This window comes from Triticum aestivum, chromosome 2B (assembly GCF_018294505.1).
Source record: "Triticum aestivum cultivar Chinese Spring chromosome 2B, IWGSC CS RefSeq v2.1, whole genome shotgun sequence".
Lineage (NCBI taxonomy): Eukaryota > Viridiplantae > Streptophyta > Magnoliopsida > Poales > Poaceae > Triticum > Triticum aestivum.
Genome location: NC_057798.1, coordinates 806,625,490 through 806,631,587, shown reverse-complemented (window position 1 = coordinate 806,631,587; position 6,098 = coordinate 806,625,490). Strand labels below are relative to the sequence as shown.

At 45.9% G+C, this 6,098-nt stretch overlaps 1 long non-coding RNA gene across 1 annotated transcript; it reads right to left on the bottom strand.

Moving 5' to 3' along the window:
* Positions 1 to 4,277: 4,277 nt before the first annotated feature.
* On the bottom strand, positions 4,278 to 5,840 carry LOC123042947 (uncharacterized). Its single transcript, XR_006418962.1, has 3 exons — positions 5,718 to 5,840; positions 5,478 to 5,608; positions 4,278 to 4,647 (listed from the first exon to the last, which is right to left on the bottom strand). It is a non-coding gene; the product is annotated as an uncharacterized lncRNA (long non-coding RNA).
* Positions 5,841 to 6,098: the final 258 nt, after the last annotated feature.

The window sequence follows — 6,098 nt, the reverse complement described above, 5'->3', positions numbered from 1 at the left end:
TTAGCGCGGCTGTTGGAGATGCTCTAACACATGACATAATCCAATTTATCCACCTCGGTGCAAAACCCAAAGCCCCCATCATACATTGCAAGAAATGCGAGTCTACACGATCATAAGCTTTCGACAAATCCAACTTATACGCACAAAATTCCCCTCTTAAATCTTTAAGCATACTCAACGAATGCATACATTCAAAGGCTATGAGAGCATTGTCAGAAATTAATCTTCCCAGAATAAACGCACTTTGAGTAGGGGAAATCATACCATTAAGGAGCGGCCTCAGTCCGTTAACAAGGCATTTGGAAATAATCTTGTTTATAACATTGCACAAACTGATCGGCCTGAAATCCTTAATAGACTGAGGGTTCTTAATTTTCGGGATGAGAACAATAGTTGTGTTATTAATCCCCTCAGGCATAACTCCAGAAATAAAAAACTGTTGGACAGCCTTAATAATATCCTCCTTGATCAAACCCCAATTCCGTTGGAAAAACCTTGCAGGAAAACCATCCGGCCTCGGAGCCTTTAACGGCCCCATTTGGAAAAGCGCATCACTAATCTCTTGATCCGTAAAAGGTTTGCAAAGCTCCTCATTCATATCATCAGAGACAAGGGGATTGACCAGCAAAATGATATGGGACGGGTCAACTGAATCATAACATGAGTAAAGTTGTTTAAAGAATGAGTTAGTGATACTTTTCATCTCCTCCAAATTTTCCGTGAGGCACCCATCCTCCTTCCTTAGAGCAGAAATATGATTTTTCTTTGATCTCCAGAAAGCCTTCCTCTGAAAATAATTAGTATTACGGTCTCCTCCTCTTATCTTGTCCAACCGAGATCTTTGCTTCCAAAGCATTTCTTCCTTTATAAGAAGTTCATCCATCTCTGCAAGTAATTTCTTCCTTTCCAAACCTGCAGAATGATCATTCCTGCTAAACAAAATTTTTAGTCTTTTACGAGCCCACTCCAATTTCTTTGGCAGATACCCAATATGAACGCGACCCCACCCATGAAGAGATTTCATTAGTTTGTCTAGCTTATTCGCAACATCACCAAGATCATTAATATTAGAATCTCTATTCCAGCAAGCACTAATCTGATCATCCAAAGCCCCACCTTCCCTCTCCCAATAAGATTCATATTTCAACTGTTTAACAAAAGTGCCAACTTTTGGAGAACCCAACAACTGACTAAAAAACGGGACAGTGATCAGATCTGGAGCTTATAATATGGGATACCTTACATCGAGGGAACATAGAAGACCAAAGCGGGCAAGCCACCGCACGATCAAGTCGTACCTTAACATTCTTGAACCCATCTTGCTTATTATCATACGTCCAAGGCACACCATGAAAACCCAAGTCATATAGATTACATTCGGACAGAGCTTCCCTAAAATTAGCCATAAGCCTAATAGACCTCTTGTGGCGAGAGAAATGCTCATTTTGCCACATAGCTTCGTTAAAATCTCCCACCATAAACCAAGCTCCTACACCAAGAGGTTTTAACCGTCTCAAGAGATCCCACATAACGTACCTTTGGCTCGCCTTAGGCTCACCGTAAATGAAAGTGCACCTCCATCTTGTTCCATCTCCCTTGCCGACATACATATCAATAAAATGATCCCCATATTTGTTCAGCTCACAAGAGTAGGCCTCATCCCAAAACACAGCTAGTCCTCCACCTTTACCATGGCCAGAAACAGTAAACACATTATTCTACCCAACCTGTAGCGCAAACTCTCAACATACTCTTTATTTTTTCTTGTTTCAGATAAAAAGATAACATTGTGTCTGTGCGTCTTAGAGAGGCACACCAACTCTTGAACTGTACGAGGCTGACCCAAGCCTCGACAGTTCCAACTCAACATTTTCATGGCTCCTGACGGGCGTCCTCTGCGCCCGCCAGGTCACCGGCAGCCCCAAGGCCGGTAGCTTCCTTTGTTGCATCCACATCCTCTTTTTCCTCACCCACTGATTCCCTCCTCCTATTCCCAGCCTCTTCCTCTCTTCCCTCCCTTTCCTCAGTTACATGAACAATAAACCCATCTACACCAACTACAGCCTCAACCCTCTCAGTACAGACTCTTTTACAAGAAACAGTTCTATCATTTGCACTCTTATACTCTAAGCTCTCAGAACTAGTGCTATCCATGCTAAACACTAAATTTTGATCATCAGAAAGACTCCTTTTGCTACCAGCCGTGCTCTCCAAGATGGCTGCAAAGGCACCCTTGACATTTCGCTGCCACTGTTTGGGGGCGAAGGGACCCCAAACTTCACATGCTTGGCACACATGCCTTGAACGGCAGCGCGCTCCAGTTGCTCATCTCTGTACAACCTTTTCCATCGGCCCTGAATTGATTCAGCAGCCACCCCTTTAGCATGGGCGCTCATGTTGATGGAGCTAGCACCCACACCATTAGTGCCCTGCACCTCCGCCGGATCTCCATGGCTGACTATAGGAGCACCTTCAGCATCTTCCATGTGCCTCAACTCAGCAGCAGCAGCAGGGGTCTCGGGAGCACTCAAGACGATGGAGGGAGTGCCCCCCTTAACCCCTACAGCAGCCTGATCCGGCCCGTCTTCCATGCCAGACGCAATGTTCATCTCCGCATCATGGAGGGAGAGGCCCCCGGCCGCCAGTGTCTCCTTCCCACAAGTCTTCATACCAACAGAAGTGGGGAACAAAGGCGCCGCGGCGACCGAGAGCTTCTGGACACCTGTGGTCACCGCCTTGATCATCTTCTCCGGGAGCTTGGTCCTGCCCGCCGCCTCCGCCTCTCCAGGGGCCACCGACAGCCCTCCATATTCGAGGAGAGGCCCGGACGAAGCCCCCGAAGCGTGCAAATCCCTCGGGTGCGCTGGAGCCTTGAGGTCGATGGAGAAATTCTTCTTCCGTAGCTCACTAGGGAGTCCACAGAACTTAGCCGTAGTGTGCCCCACGATGCCGCAACACAAACAGAAATTAGGGAGCTTTTCATATTTAACTGGAAAGTAAATCTTTTTAGTGCCCCCTGCATCGGTTGTGTCGATGAACTTCCTCACTGGCTCGACCACCTGATGCTCATTGGCCTCCAAAAATAGTGCATGCACGCGGCCATCGCTGCCAAGCAAGATGAGATAGCTGCTGCTCGCTGAGCCGAACGGTCCATCGATGCTGCCTGCAATTCATGGCCACACATTCAACTACTACGCGTGCACCGATCTGCCGATCAAATACATGCCGCTCACTCTCACTATTTTGGCTCCTAATTGATTGTGGCCTTATCTTTTTCTAGGAAAGGAACGAACAAGCGTACTGGAGCTGCTGCCGGCCGGGTCGAGTACCCTATTCATCGTAGGTTGCAATCGAGATCGTTTTTATTGCTCCGTCGGTTACATGATGGCGAGACGCGACAACGACGGCGACGATGACACAACAGCCGCGTCTAGCTTGGTCACTGGTCAAAGAAGAATCCTGAACATATTCTTGATGCTTTCGTCGTATCTCGGAAGATCTCTGCCTTTGTTAGCACTATTGATTATTTTGTCTTGAGGTCTTTTCCATGACAAGACGCATGTAGGAGTACGCATTATATATCGATAATCCGCCTTTTTTTTGCTGCTTTCTGTCCTCGATCATTCTCCTTTAGATAATCTTAAGATTGATTAGCTAAGTTAGTCTTGGATGGATGACCTTTACCTAAAAGAAAGATGGATCTAAACTGCAATCTTGTATCTTTCTGTCCTCTGCTTTTAGTGGCCTCTTCATTTGTTCTTTTACATGCTTGCTTCTGTCTCGTTGATCCCTTCGTGTGGCCGTATAGTACAAAGCAGGTTGGTCGGTGTTCTGATAATTCTCTCTCTAATTGGTTCGTTTTTGTGGGGGCCTCCCATCAGTCTCCATATCTAATAGTTGCATCCGAATCCACATTGCATTTTTGCGTAAGTAAGGGCATCTCCAACGCTATCTTCTAATATGGATAAATTATCCGTCCGCAGGACGCGTCTGTTACTCCAAACATGTTTCTGTCAAATGTTTCAAGCATTTTACTGCGGAGCAACTTTCCGTCAAAATAAATAAATATCTGTTCCATTTCCCTAAAAATAATTACCCGCAATACAAATTCCCTAAAAATAATACTAATATTTTTGCCACTTCACCAGCCTGCATGCATGCAGCATCACACCGCAAAAATTAATGCAGCATTAATGTACTCCCTCCGTCCCAAAATTCATGTCGCGGCCCCAGTTCATTGGCAAATTTGCAGAACAAGCCACACAATTGGAAAAGTGTGACAAACAGACACCTCCGCCACATCTTCCTCCGCTTGTCCCCCGCACGATTGCCAGGGGCCGGCGCTGGCCAGCCGCGATTCCGTATGGGCGTCGCCGCCGCCGCCGCCCAGACCTGATCTGCCGTCGCCCAGACCTGCTCTGCCGTCGCCCAGATCTGCGCCGCCGCCCAAAACTGCTCTCCCGCGTGTCCTCGATCTCTCGCTGCTGCTTCTCCTCAAGCTCCCGCGATTGCTTCTCCTTGAGCTCCGGCTGCTGCTTCTCCTCGAGCTCCCTTTGCTGCTTCTCCTCGAGCTCCCGCCGATGGAGCTCTGCTGTCTCCCGTGCTTCTCCCGTGCCCGAGCTACTGCTGCTGCTGCTCCTCTGCACTCTGAAGATACAGAGTAAATTCAATCAAATTCACTGTTAATTTTGGAGCAAATCAAAATAAGACAAGATTGCTGGGATGTTTGTTCGCTTCGGCTGTGCTCAAATCTCATATGCCAACCAGAGTTTGCTCCAGTTCCTCCTAGACATCAAAATAGTGAACTGATGGCCAATTTTATTGAAATTCACACTCTATCTTAATTTATCAATTGGGTAACTGCACAATTGTGTCTACTGCTGCTTCGGACACTGTGAGAATCTTAATTTATCATGCGCACATAGGCCACGGCCAGACGCAAATCTGTGAATATGGAAGAACAACTAATATATGGATTAAAGATACTCTGCTTTCTTTTTGGTTAGTTGCCCTGTTTCATTTCTTTCTAAAACAGTGTCTATCTTTAGGTTCTAGCACATCTAAGTAATGTGGCCAGTGTCAAGTAAGCAAGAAACAAAGATAATTCTGTTCAATTTCAAATTCAGTAGCACAAGCATAACCTCTACAGATGTTGAGATAAACAATTGGTGTGAACGAAATAATTTCAGACAAACATCACATAATGTACTACATATTCAACTCAAAATTTAACTGAAAATGTACTGAAGATTTAACTGAATTTTGAGATAGTACAAATCTTACTAACATGTCGGATTTGGGTTGCCTATGTGTCCTGGATGTACTAGTAATCATCTTTTTAAAAACTTAACAAAGTTCATGATTCAGAAATTCCAATGGTTCAGAACTTAAGTGATTCACAACATGATTTAGTAACAAGGTTCATAACTTAAATGTTGTCTCCAACTTAAATTCAGTAACAAGGGAGAGGAAAAAACCTTTTGCTGCTGCTGGAGGAGAACGGAGTAGGGCGGTTGCTTGGTTGCAGAACGTGACCACAGTCACGACGTTGGGCGTTGTTTCGTTAGCAGTTCATGGGATCGGATGACCAAGGGTGCACATCATATGCCTGTGAAGATCAGCAAGCAAGTGGTGTGGTCAAACGAATTGGTGATGAAGTAGGGGATACATACAAGTTGCACAAAATGTTCAGAACCAACAACCCAAAGGATACATACAGAACTTTGCAAGTTGCAACTGAAAGGGCCAGGCCACCCAAGCAACTGCAAGTGTTCTGCTGCATCACTGAACAACAAGACAGTCACCAAATCTCCAGGCCCGTACTGCTGCAACTGCAACTTCAAAATTTTCAGTTTTACTCAAATTTCAGTCAAACATTACAGTTTGGGGACAACTTGGGGACAGTTTGGATCCTCACCTTTTCTCTGTCGTCGCGGGCAGTGCTGGTTGCTGGGCGGCGAAGGCGGGGATGGTTGCTGCTGGCGACGGGCAGTGGCGGAGCCAGGAAAAAGTATTAAGGGGGGCCAAGTGTTGCTTATCCTTGGCAGGGAGGGCCAGCCCACTAAAATACATCATTTTCACAGTACATAATCACTTGT